The sequence below is a fragment of the Triticum urartu genome, chromosome 6, assembly GCF_003073215.2.
Source record: "Triticum urartu cultivar G1812 chromosome 6, Tu2.1, whole genome shotgun sequence".
NCBI classification, from domain to species: domain Eukaryota; kingdom Viridiplantae; phylum Streptophyta; class Magnoliopsida; order Poales; family Poaceae; genus Triticum; species Triticum urartu.
In genome coordinates this window covers 102,306,648-102,320,451 of record NC_053027.1, presented here as the reverse complement: position 1 = coordinate 102,320,451, position 13,804 = coordinate 102,306,648, and the positions used below count along the sequence as shown (strand labels likewise).

At 44.5% G+C, this 13,804-nt stretch overlaps 1 pseudogene; it reads right to left on the bottom strand.

Moving 5' to 3' along the window:
• Positions 1-4,485: 4,485 nt before the first annotated feature.
• LOC125514985 lies at positions 4,486-7,910 on the bottom strand (annotated as a pseudogene).
• Positions 7,911-13,804: the final 5,894 nt, after the last annotated feature.

The window sequence follows — 13,804 nt, the reverse complement described above, 5'->3', positions numbered from 1 at the left end:
CATAAATGATATAATAACTCATCATCATCATCATCATCATCATCATATTAATATAAAAACTCTTGCATCATATATATCATCACCAACAACAGTATATATACTAGCTAGCTAGCTAAAAATCATCATAGTCGTCTGATTACTACTATTTAATCATTATATAGTCATTACCGCTATCTAATCATCACCAACACTAGCTTAAAGAAGAAACATTCACTTGTACCAGAAGCAAAGATATCATCGAGTTCAACATGGTAATGATATTATAAGCGTTCATAACACCACAAAAGCAAATCAATCTTTGAGATTAAGTTCAGGACGAAGAACACGGACATGAGAGGACAAGTACTAAGAGCATGAACTAGCTAATCACTCTTGCTGCTCTCTCTCAGGTAAAATAGCATAGACCATGTATAGCTTTCCTGATTCATCATATTGGAGCATGCAGATGAACCTGTCTCCTAATCGTGGGTTGCGCTTCTGATTGCTGCCCCCTAGTACTTCTCTGCGATCGTTCATAATTTTGCTCCAGTCTTTTACTATTAAGCATTCCTCGATATTAGAAATCCTGAATGCACTAAAGTGCATTGTAGGACATCTTGGCCGTAAGCTAACAATATTCATGGTACCTTTAGTCTCGATCCAATCAGGCACAACATTCATCGGGAGTCCCTGTTGAAGAACATCGTATGCAAACTTAGCATACTTAGCAATGAAGTTTAGTTTAAAAAAATAATGTATGCAAAAGATGCACTGAGGAGAAATAGTAGAAATCTTACCATCTTTCCTAAATATATGTGACCGTAGTTCAGTACGAACACTATTGGTCGCACGTTTTGAGTACTAACATTTCTAAGTGCAGGAAATTTTTTTGTCTTGAAAGCATCAAGATCCTCAAACCATGAAACATAATGACTTGTCTCCTCGCAGGTTAGTTCAGCCCCGGGACAGTGGACGGTCCTATCTACCAAGCGCCGGACATGTTTGCTTGATTGGAAATAAGCTGTCAATAAAAATTACTTACCAACTATTTTTGAATAAACAATATCGAAGACATAAATATGGTTGAGAAACTCGCATAATGATAGAACTGGAGGCGTCTGCACATCGACCTAGATGTCTCTATTAACTTCAATATCATCTTCCGGACGAATATCAAAGGTGATAACCATATCAGGCTCAAATGCATAAGCCTTGCATAGTGCTTGCCAAGTTTTGCATTCAAAATAGGTGTATGTGTATGCATTGTATAATTTGACGTTGAAGATATAACCAAGCTCGGTTTTCAAGTAAACTTTTTTTACCTTCATAGTTTTGTTAGGACTAAAACCTATCTTATCCAAGACAAAAAATCTTGCATGGCAGGGGATACGCTAGTAGAATAGTGAAAAATTAAAATTAAAAGTTGAAGCAAATGAAGCATAAATCATGTTTAATTACGAAAAAGACTTGTCATTGTGACTTACTGTATCCACTTCGAAGTTCTCATCCAACTTGATGCTGAAGCGCCTATCATCAACTAGAAAATTTCTGCCGCACAGGCCGTGCTGGTCTTCGCAGTATTCGCACATAATGAAATCGTGTTCGTCGTCAGACGACATTCCTATGTTCATCGGTGAAACATTAAACACTTATTAGTTCTATTAATTCAACCAATTCAACCAAGCACTTACGAAACATATACCTAAATAAAGTAGCTCAACTAATTCAACCAATTCAACTAACTAGTTCAACTAATTAATTTAACTAATTCAACTAAACTAGTTCTATTAATTTTCTTATTAAAAATAAGGTAGCTATTTCTATATAGTAAAATGTTAATTATATGATCAAATCTCTATATAATAAATTAGATAGTTCTATATAGTAATATTTTGATTAGATCATCAAATCTCATATACCTAAATTTTCTTACTAAAAATAAACTAGTTCTATTAATTCAACTAAGAATTTACTAAAAATAAACTAGTTCTATTAATTTTCTTACTAAAATATATAAAGTAGCTATATATAGCAATATTTTAATTAGATCATCAAATCTCATATACCTAAATTTTCTTACTAAAAATAAACTAGTTCTATTAATTGAACTAGTTCTGATATGCATTTACTAAAAATAAACTAGTTATATTAATTCAACTAGTTCAAATAATCTCATATACCTATTTTTTCTTACTAAAAATAAACTAGTTCTATTAATTTTCTTACTAAAAATAAACTAGTTATATTAATTCAACTAGTTCAAATCTCATATATATATACCTAATTAATATTTAGCTAATTCATCTAACAATTGACATTAATATTTAACAACTTTTCTATCTAATTCATGTAACATTAATTAACATTCTAACATTTTTATCTACGTAATTCATCTAACATTAATACAAACAACAGAAAACAGAAAATAAGTAAAAAAATATGTGTGTGTGTGTGAGTGTACGAGCGTTGGGCGGCGGCGCGAGACGGCGACGCGACGGGGACGACAACGACGGGCAGCGGGGGCGATGGCGCGATCGAGACGGCGACGTAGTACGAGGCGGCGGCGGGGGCGACGCGGACGGCGACGACGATGGGCGGCGGGGGCGACGGCGGCGGCGATGATTTATAGTCGCGCGATGAAGTTGGATAGAAGCCGAGCGGCAGATGAAAACTGAATTTTTCGTAAGTGCCATATATATAGAAGGGGTCTTTAGTACCGGTTGGAGCCACCAACCGGTACTAAAGGCCAATTTTGGCTAGGTCAAGCGGCGGGAAGCGGACCCCTTTAGTACCGGTTTGTGGCTCCAACCGATACTAAAGGCCTCCCATTAGTACCGGTTGGAGCCACGAACCGGTACTAAAGGGGTTGCGCTGCCATCCGCAGTGCACAATGTTTAGTTCCACCTCGCCGAGCGAAGGACAGCCGCACTGGTTTATAAACCCAGCCGCGACTGCTCCTTCGAACTCCTCTATATAGCAGGCTTCTGGGCCTAACTATGTCGCGCTGCCCTGTGAGCCTGCCGGACCTTCTGGGCCTGAATTTGCACACCCTAGGTCTGGCAGGCCCATTAGGCAGCGCCCCAACATTTTTTTATAGTTTTTTTTCTTTTCTGCATTATTTATTTTCTTCTATTTATTTTTGAGTAATTTTTTATATAGTTTTTTATTTTCTGCATTATTTATTTTCTTCTATTTATTTTTGAGTAATTTTTTATATAGTTTTTTTCTTTTATGCTTTATTTATTTTCTTCTATTTATTTCTGAGTAGTTTTTTTCTGCATTATTTATTTTCTTCTATTTATTTTTGAGTAATCTTTTTATATAATTTTTTTTTCTGCTTTATTTATTTTCTTCTATTTATTTCTGAGTAGTTTTTTATGTATTTAGTTTCTTTGTGACCATCTCTACTCTTTCGCACATGCTATGCGGGTGAAATGATGATACCATGCCAAGTTTTAACATTTTCAGAGTTCATTTTGTAGTGATTTTCAATTTCACGGTCATTTAGCTCTCTAAACAAATCGGTAAATGACTGAAAAACAGCAAATGATGTCAGAACGTGTTGGAAATTAATGACGTCGCTTTGAATGCTGCATACTGAACGCAAAAAAAGTCTGGAGTTCAAATACGTTATTAAAAATAAAAAAGAGGTGCAATGTTGGTTAATTAGCTTCAAGCCTTTCGAAATAGTGTAGACTGCACTGCACATAGCTCCGTGCAATCTATACTATTCCGAAAGGCTTGAAGCTAAGCAATGTGCAGGTGAGCATTGCGCCTCTTCTTTGTCGTCTCTGCACTCACGGCTTATAAACCGCTCCTACTGCCTCTCTCTTGGCGAGGTGGGACAAAAAACCAGCTTACTAAAAAACTCTAGTACCGGTTCATGCCATAAACCGGTACTAAAAGTGTTCGTGGGGCCCCAGCCTAACCACAGCCTGACACAGCCTCATTAGTACCGGTTCGTGGCATGAACCGGTACTAAAGGTTACCCACGAACCGGTACTAATGATGTCCGCCCGCCTAGCCGTAGGAACCGACACTAATGGACACATTAGTGCCGGCTCAAATTTAAACCGGCAATAATGTGCTTCACATTTGACCATTTTTCTACTAGTGGACATGGATAGTCAGGACAATGGAATGAGCAGCTGCGAAAATAAGGATCTTCAAGTCTGGATGCCAATGCCGATAAATAAAGATCACGATAGTACAAAGGAAACTGTGCAAAATCTGATAATAATATAAACATAAGTTAACTTCAGTGTACTACAGGAGCATTTCAGACATTAGCAACCATCCATGAATTTAGGGATATTCCCAGCAAAGAAAATTCGGTTGTGTTGATTTCTTTTCACTTTCAGTTCAACAAAGTTTTCATCAAGAAAGGAAGGTTTGTGAGCTTTACATCCATGGTTATCCCTTACTCTAGTTCATGTCAATGATATATATGATCCGACATTGCTTATTAACTGCAATTTTTATACAAATTTGTGAAGAAACCACACCTTTGCGAAGAAGAATCATATTATTTCTGTATAACATTTTTTTATGATGTACAAATTCAATACTGAGTGTTTCTCCTACATTTATGTACGCGGCCTACATGAATACACAAAGAAGGTGTACAAAAGCAAGATACGAGTTTAAGCGGTATCCGCAACAAAGTCTTGTATCACAGTCCGTATAGCAATCGGGATTCTCACTGAGTGGGTACTTCCGTCTGACCATGTCAAGCTCCCGAAAGTGTATCCTCCTTGCACTCTCTGCCTTGTTGTGAATGTAACCATAAATGTCGCACTTCTACCGCTTCCTTTGGTGAAACTAATCACAGATGGTTCTACGGACACATCTATCCCTGCTGGAGCTTCAACCACTAAATGATATGTTGCTTCCACCGGCCCAACGTTAGTCACAGTGCGCTGAAGCACGACCTTGTCTTTGAGGTCTGGCACGGCGATTGACGGGAGGTTGAGATTGAGGTAGTAGGACTCACAACCGTCTAAATATCCAATTGTGCAGTTGAAAAACTTGTTATACTCTCTTGCATCCACGTCGTAAACCAAGCCAGGGTCAACAGCTCTTTCTGGGTCAATATGTCCACCACCAAAGTCAAAGGGGTCGGCTAGTTTCCTTGGGACCGCTTCTGCTTGGATTGGCATGCCAAAACGATCAGTCACAGATGCTGCAACCAATGACAAGGAACAATCAAGTCAGTTATATATTTAGACGAGTTGTTTTGGTGTATTTTTTTTTGTATTTCAATGTTCGTGCCTGTGGTGATGATGGCAGACTTGATCATGGCAGGTGACCAATCAAGGTGAACCGACTTGAGCAGTGCGATCACAGCAGAGACATGTGGACATGCCATGGATGTCCCAGATTTGAAAACGTAGGAGCCCTGCTGCGCTGCCAAGATGCTGACGCCGGGTGCAGCAATGTCGGGCTGTTTAAATATGTGTATTGAGAATTAGACAAGAAGTCTGAAGTTAAGAAAAAGTGAAATACTAGAGGCTAGGTAGCAAACCGAACAATTGTCTCAAGTTAAGAAGTTGAGGATAATAGATACCTTGAGTATGCTAGGGAACAACATGCTTGGACCTCTCGATGAGAACGAGGCGACCCTCGGCGACAACACCCCTTTTCCGACAGTTGTCATGGCAGGTGACACTTTCACCACCGGATTCCTAGCATGACACATGAACGACATGAGTTTCCAAAGTAGAAGAAAATGCATTCAACTCTGTTTCGGACAACACTGACATGCACTCACCCTGTGTCCCACCTCCAATAGGAGGCAATTCATTGTGCGATCTCAAAATCCACCACTACACAGGGCATAACGCCTCTACACAAAGGCAGGATTTCGAGGAGGTTAGTAGTGTACTGTGCGAATATGAGGCCCTTGGCGCCAGCCATGGTGGTGAGATTGATGACCATAGGTAGTGCTTGTTGAGGCGGCATGCTTTTCGCCGCCGCCGGTTGATAGCACAGGACGGTTTTGCCAGTGACATTGCTCAATTCAAGTGACCTCGCGTCACAGCTGTGCAGAAGTTCTAATTCAGTATATTTAAAAAATACTGAATTGTTGTTAAAAAAGTGCATAACTACAAAATAAAAATGTGTAATGATCGCGGATGCATAACTACAAAAGTTTTATTTCATTACCTTTCGGGATAAACAAGTTCTTTAAAGTCACTGCTCACAGATGCATTGTAGTGAAGAGATTGCCCCTGCGGTTCAAAGCAAGAACAGATTAAGAAGTCAGCAATGGAAATAGAGATAGCTTCACGGACGAGCTAAATATATTCGTTTCAACGATCTGAGACGAATCAAGTCAATTTGTCAAAAATATATAATCAGTTCTATATATCATCCGGATCTATCGATTGCAAAGACTAAATAAATACTTTTGCGCAAAGAAAAAACTTATTAAATACTTGAAGAATGTTTGTTTGTTGCATGCACGTACCACCAGCTGTTCTTTGTTTCCCAGCGATATCAAGGTTGGGAAAGACCGGTCAATCGTGCTAGCGGCCACTGTGGTAACCCATGGTATGGTATTACTTATAGTCTGTGGCACAGGGCCATCATTCCCACCACCGAACACAACAGATATCCCTTTTTGCACAGCATGCAGTGTCCCGGGGAGCTCATGACCAACCCCTGCAATCGATAGCGACAAGACATCCACGCCATCATATATGGCGTCGTCGATGGCCGCAAGGACCGCCGCGTCAGGGCAACCCCCACCCACCCAGCATGCCTTGTAGATACCGAGCCGTGCACGTGGTGCCCCGCCACGTGCCACCCCCATGCCCAGGCCTCCGTAGCTCACACGCTGCACTTCCCTGCCAGCGATAGTCGATGCAACATGTGTGCCATGGCCGTGGATGTCCCTAGGTGAGTTGTAGTTTCTCTTTAGCACCTCGGCACTGATGCCACGACCGTACCACCGCGCGCCGATGATCTTTCGGTTGCAACTTGTGGAGTTGAACTCCTGGCCAGTCTGGCATTTCCCTTTCCACCGTGCCGGCACAGGGCCATACCCATTGTCATCAAAGCTTCGTGATTCAGGCCATATGCCTATAAATAAGCATGCATATGCATGGAGTTAACTGGTTCCTAGTCCTGGGATTTCTCATCTTTTGCATTTAAAGCTTAAGGATAGGCACGAACCTGAATCGATCACGCCAACGATGACATCTTCACCGTACTTTGCTTGTTTGAGGAGTCCCGGTTGTTGTGGTGGTTGGTTATGTTGAAGGCCAAGGAAGTCCCAGCTCCGAGTTGTGTGTGTTTCATGAAAAGTGTTAGGCTTCACGGTGACAACTTCGGGAAATCCTACATTCAGAACCTGTTGATTAGCTTATATCATAAACAGCTACAATTGACAATTACTTACTTGCAATTGCCTCAGCTTGGGACTTTGTGAGCATCGCTGCGAAGCCAGAAAATCCATGCTTGTAACTGTAAACTTTGGACCTCAAGGCTTCATCCTTACTGTTGCAAGTAAAATTAAAGATGAGCGCAAATGACGGCTGTTTCCTGCTGATTCATGAATGGTGCAACTTGAAATTGTAGCTAGTACCTCTCAAAAACAGATATTAGTATGTCATGGTGCGACGCGATGACCAGGGATGGGTCGTCGTGCTTCTTCTCCCCCATATACACGATGTAGAGCTGAAATTCATTTTGTTTGCATAAGTTTTCAACAAACAATACGAGAGCTGAAATTTTGACGCAAACTGTTTTCAAGAGCTGGTATGGAAACGGTTGGAAAGGAAGCTAATTAAGTTAAATGCTGTGAAAGAGGGATCAGCCATGCATCTTACTTTGCTCGACGCGCTAGCTGAAAGAGGCAGCAGTGCCACAAGTAGCAGGAGAGCACCACATAATGCTGTTTTGGAATTCATGTCTGACTTCGAGAGGAGTGCTATGTTTCTTGTGTGCTCCCTCGCTTCTCGTTTTGATGTATATATAGCATCCAACAGGAACAATAATCCTGGGGTGCAAGTCTGCAAGAACACTTCAAACCTATTTGTTTACGCGTTGTTAGGTGGCACACGTGAGAAAGAAAGACTAGTACATCCCCCGTTTCTCTTGGGAAGAAGCACCGTGCTTTGATCAGGTCTCCCAGGGTTTTGAAAAAAAAAGGTCTCCCAGGGTTAAACAACTACTCCCTCTATCCATATGTATAGGGGTTAATACATTTTTCGAGATCCCCTTTGACCATTGATTAAAGCAGTAATATGATTCATGCGTGTTACACAAAGTATATCGTTAGATTCATATGTGAAAGTAGTTTCTAATCATATAATTTTTATGTCGTACATCTCATGTATTGTTAATATCAATGATCAAACGCAACCTCATAAACCGTATTAAACCGTAGCACCAACATTATATAATTAATGTGGTCTCTGATGTAATGACTTTCAAACAAGCTTTTTGGCGGCTAGTTAGGCATAAAATAGAGGCGGCAAAGATGCCATGACCTTCTAAGTAACCTGATCGATCGACTTTGTACAATCTTCCGCCGCTCATTGGGCATAAAATAATAGAGGCGGCTTGGATGCCAGGATATTCTTTTTGGACCTAATTCTAAATACGTGACGGTTGGCAGCACGTAATACACACGGACGGTAAAGCGACTTGACTTATGACACATTCAAACATTTCTCTCGTCCTTGGCGTCTGGAATCTTAGCCGCCATCAAAAGAGGCCATCTTTCAGCGTCGTTCTTCGACAGTCGCTAGATTCACACGTGTGGATCATTTTTACTCTCTTATAGTTTAGCTTTTTAGGCTATTCATCGTCTTAGCTTCGGCGGTGACGATGAAGGCGCTGAATAAAGATTCTTTGGGTCCTTCCCTGACGAGGCCATCGGTCCTATGGTTGGTATGGATTCGGAAACCAGTCTGTTCAAGTAAGGATGGCATGGCGGCGGCGGCATCCTTGTGGTGGACCTGTGTCCTCGGGCTCTGCCGTTATGACGACGTTTGCTCCAGTGTCGGCGCGGAGCTTGGGAGGTAGTCCAGGAGCGGATGCAAATTGTGGTCTGCATCGACGACATCTGGAAGACGGAACGTGTGTTGGGTTCGTGGTTCGTGGATGGCAGGTATGGTTTCCTCCTTCGGCGTCTTAGTCGTGGTGGGGTGCCAGATCTGGAGTTCGATGGCGTGTTAAGGGTGTTGTCCCGGTCTGATTCGTTCAACCGCAATGGCTTCACTTTTGGTGAGCCACCTTGGAAGTCCTCAAAGCTGCATATCAGTGATGACGCCAAGTCGAGCTAGGGTGAGGAGGTGATCAGTCATTCTTTTCTTCGGTGGCTGTTGTGATGGTGCCGGAGGCAGGTGACGGGCGTTGACGTCAAGCACAGAGATGTTTTACTATTTTTTCAGTTTTGTCATGTAGGTCCTTACATGACTTGTATTTTGTTCTTTATGATATGAATGAAACGCGTATTGCCAAGCAAAAAAAACATTCCTTGATAAATATTAGTTTGGTGATCTTATATAGACCCAGTAACAATCAATTAATTCGAGCCGACGTAGTATGGTGTGGTGGCCTGCGTGAGCTGTTTTTCATCTTTCTTTTCTTTTGTTTGGAAATGCCTTCGCTTTTATGTTTTTGGCAAGAAAAGTGATGTCAGCGGTCAGTAAATTAGGTCTGAAGACCTACACGCAGGATTGCCTCGCTCCCAGGTCACGACGGCGATTCAAGGTAAAACAACTGGTGGAAGCAGTAGCAGAATGACGGAAGTTTCAACTTTGACTAGTGGTTGGAACCCGCTATTACGGGTTACTTGAGAGGAAGGTGTGCGCACCTTATCTTCATGAAATAAAAAAAAACATTCTCGCGTCACGTGGATATCACATCCATCTCATAAAGAAGAAGGAAAAGCCTAGAAACACTTTACTTGAAAAAGAAAAAAGTCTCAATGTCATTAAAAAAACTCTAAAAAAATCAAAAACTTTCTCACCGCGACCAACTAGCATGCGCCATGTGACGTAGCTGGTTGGCTATCATTCTATCGCGTCTTAATGGGGCCTATACACACTTTACTCTAAAAGAAAAAGTAAAAAGTCTCACTATCATTAAAAAAATCAAAAACTTTCTCACAGTGACCAACTAGCATGCGTCATGTGGCATAGCTAGCTGGCTACAATTCTATCGCGCCTTAATGAGTTTAATAATTGAGGGTGGTGTGCTCTTGTTGCAGAAAACGCGGGCGTTCCTCGCGTTCCAAATAGTCCATCCCATGAGCATGGTGAGGGATGCCATGCTTTCCTGTTGGGAATGCTCATGCTCGATTGGCTCACCCACCAATCCTTAATTGAGTCCTGAAGGTGCCATGTTGAAGTGTCAAGGTTGATGAGGTTTAGCCACCCGTTGGCCAAAGTCCAAAGGCGAAGGGTGTAGTGACACTTGACGAAAAGGTGCACCCTGGACTCTGGCTCCCATCTGCAGAGGTGGCAAAGATGACAATTTGGCCATCCTTGTCGTGCTAGGTGATCGGCGGTCCAAATCCGATTCTGGATGCCAAACCATGCAAAAAACTTCACCTTAGGTGGTGCCCAAGCTTTCCACACCATATGATCCATACGAGAGTAGAAGGTTCTGAAGAATTGCGCTTAGTAAGTAGTCGCCGCCAAGTATTGGCCATCCGTAATGTGCTTCGAGGAGATCTTGTCCTCCGCATGCTCCTCTAGGTGGAAGTCTGATATGAGCGTCCAAAGCTCCACAAATTGGTGGGTGTGTGTGTCATAGTGAACTTGTTATTCATCTTGATTTTGGAGATCCATGCATCATCCTTGAGGGCTTCCCTGACCTTCTAGCTTTTTCTTGTGGATGCGTGGATGAGAGGTGCAATACCCTTTGGCTTCCCCCCGAACCCAAGGTGCATCCCATAAGGGGAGTTTTAGCCCCATTCCAACAGTTATAATTGTGGAGGTGTAGAAAAGATTGTAATCCTCATCACATGGGTTGCCCAAGCCCGCCCACATATGGCTTCGTCCATTAAAACCATATCCAGCACAAGCGAAGTGTGCATGCGAACTTGATGGTGTTTACATCATCTCTAGTTGACCCATTAAAATTGTATGGCCCGTATAATTCCGGTGACTATACGGGTTTGGACCGATTTTTGGGCCAGACCAGACCTCATATAGTTGGCCCAGCCTGTAAATTTTTTACGGTGGCCCGGAAACAACCACCCCCCCGCGCGCGCAGTATATATCCAGGTCCGCGACCGCGATACGGGTCGAAACCCTATCCCGCCGCCGCCGCGATTCCCCCTTCCCCCTGTGATTTCTCCCAGCCGGTGACATAAATCCGCCGCCCCGCCCATCGATCCGCCATGATGTGTGGCGGGATGTGGAGCTCTGGCAGGCGCGGTGTGGCGACGACCTCGAGCGAAAGCGCTGTGTAGCCGCCGACGTGGCGAGGAAGTGGTCCGCCGACGGTACACCAACCAAGGCCTTGAGCCACCGGCGTCGCTCCTACGACGGGAGACAGAGGAGTACGATCGGCGGTAGGCTCGGTTCGCCTATGACGCGGGTAGCTCCACTGGTGCGTGTAGCTCGCGCACGTGGCTGACGCTGGTCAAGAGGAAGGTGTAGGAGCTCCCGCCGCTCCGCGCGGTGAAGAGGGAGCACGATGCGGAGCGCCCGCGCGCATGCGTCGTCGGGGCGGAGGACTACCTCCCCCCCCTCCGAGGCGGATGAGGGAGTCCTGGACTAAGGGGTCCTCGGGCGTCCGGCCTATTATCTTTGGGCCGGACTGATGGGCTGTGAAGATATGAAGACCGAAGACGGTACCCGCGTCCGGATGGGACTCTCCTTGGTGTGGAAGGCAAGCTTGGCGAACAACTATGAAGATTCCATCTTATGTAACAGACTCTATGTAATCCTAGATTCCCTCGATGTCTATATAAATCAGAGGGATTAGTCCAGAAAGGATATATTCATTACCATAGTCATACAGGTTAGACTTCTAGGGTTTAGCCATTACGATCTCGTGGTAGATCAACTCTTGTAATACTCATATTAATCAAGATCAATCAAGCAGGAAGTAGGGTATTACCTCCATAGAGAGGGCCCGAACCTGGGTAAACATCGTGTTCCCCGTCTCCTGTTAGCATCGATCCTAGACGCACAGTTCGGGACCCCCTACCCGAGATCTGCCGGTTTTGACACCGACATTGGCGCTTTCATTGAGAGTTCCGTTGTACCGTCGACGAAAGGTTCGATGGCCCTTTCAATCGTCTGTAGTAACACTGTCCAAGGTGGAACTTTCCTCCTGGGATAGATTTTCGTATTCGGTGGCTTCGTACTGTGAGCCAACTTGCTTGGCCATCTAGAGCAGATCGATAGCTACGCCCCTGGCCATCAGGTCAGATTTAGAAGCTTGAACTACGTCGCGGATATCCGTGGAGACTTGATCTTCAACGGATTTGAGACCACGGCGATCGCTCCCCCTCGCTCCGATGAACATGACCTAAATCTGTCATCGGACCAGGTTATGGAGATGGTTCCTGTAACTGCTACGACCTTAGATCCGGAGCAGTTTGCACCATCCAAAGCCACAGAGTCCGCAGCGTTGGAGCCGTACACTAACTCAACACCAGGCAATATCAGCATCAACGGAATTTCGGACTTGTTTCCAGCTATAAGTTCCGAACCTTGCGCGCCCTCGGACACCGAGTTGGATCGGTTATCAATCATCGAGTTCAACGCCGCAGATGTCTTCCAACACTCGCCCTTCGGCGATGTGCTGATTTCGTTGAAAAACCTGTCCCCGATGGGGGACTCACGGCCGAACTATGTCCGGTTCGAGCTAGAGGTTGATAATGGAGAATTTCGCTTCCCACCCGCCACCCACTTCATAGCCACTGTCGAGGACTTAACCGACATGCCCGCTTCTGGCTCCGAAGACATTGCCGGTATAGACGACGATGCCGATAAGGATCAAGGCCAAGACCCGCCAGCCAACAGGCGTGGGACGGCCACCCTTTCATATGACGTGTACATGATCGATACACTTAAAAAGCCTCGCGGCCAAGACAAGCGAGATCCAGTTAAAACTCCTGAGACACAGTCTAAGTTCCGGCGCCCCAAACGCCGCCCCAAGTCACGCCACATCAACGATGGCACTGGAGAAAATAGTACTCCGGACGGCGCCGAAAGCAATGAAGACCTTGTGGGAGCAACATCCGAACAGGAGGAACAGGAAAACGGGCAAGACAACCCCGATGAGCAGGCCCTGCCCAGCGATGGTTCGGAGGACGACAACTACCTAAGCCTCGGCGACAAAGACTTCATCGTACCCGAAGAGCCCCTCGAGCAAGAGCGCCTCAAGCGCAGGCTAATAGCTGCGGCAAGGAGCCTGAAAAAGAAGCAGCCGCAGCTTCAAGCTGACCAAGACCTACTCAACAACAGATGGGCCGAAGTCCTGGTCGCTGAAGAATACGGCCTTAGTAGCCTAGCCAAAGGCTACCCAAAGCACAGATTGCTATACCAGTCCGATGACGGGGCGTTGGAGCCCATACCATCATCACACAATGCGGCAGGTCGCCGGCAACTCTGTCCAGATAAAGAGACAACTCAAGCCGAACACCAGACCACCCCACCTCATCGTAAAGGCAAGAACAACGCAGGTCATGATTACCCAAACGACCTGCAGAGGGACTTGGACAATAGAGAAGGACACGCAAGACCGATCTACGGATCGCGAAAGCATGCTTCTACACGCGACGACGGCTACCTATTCGGACGTGTCAAACCTCGCCAAGCCCGAGCCAAAAACCGCAAAGGGACTCCTTCAG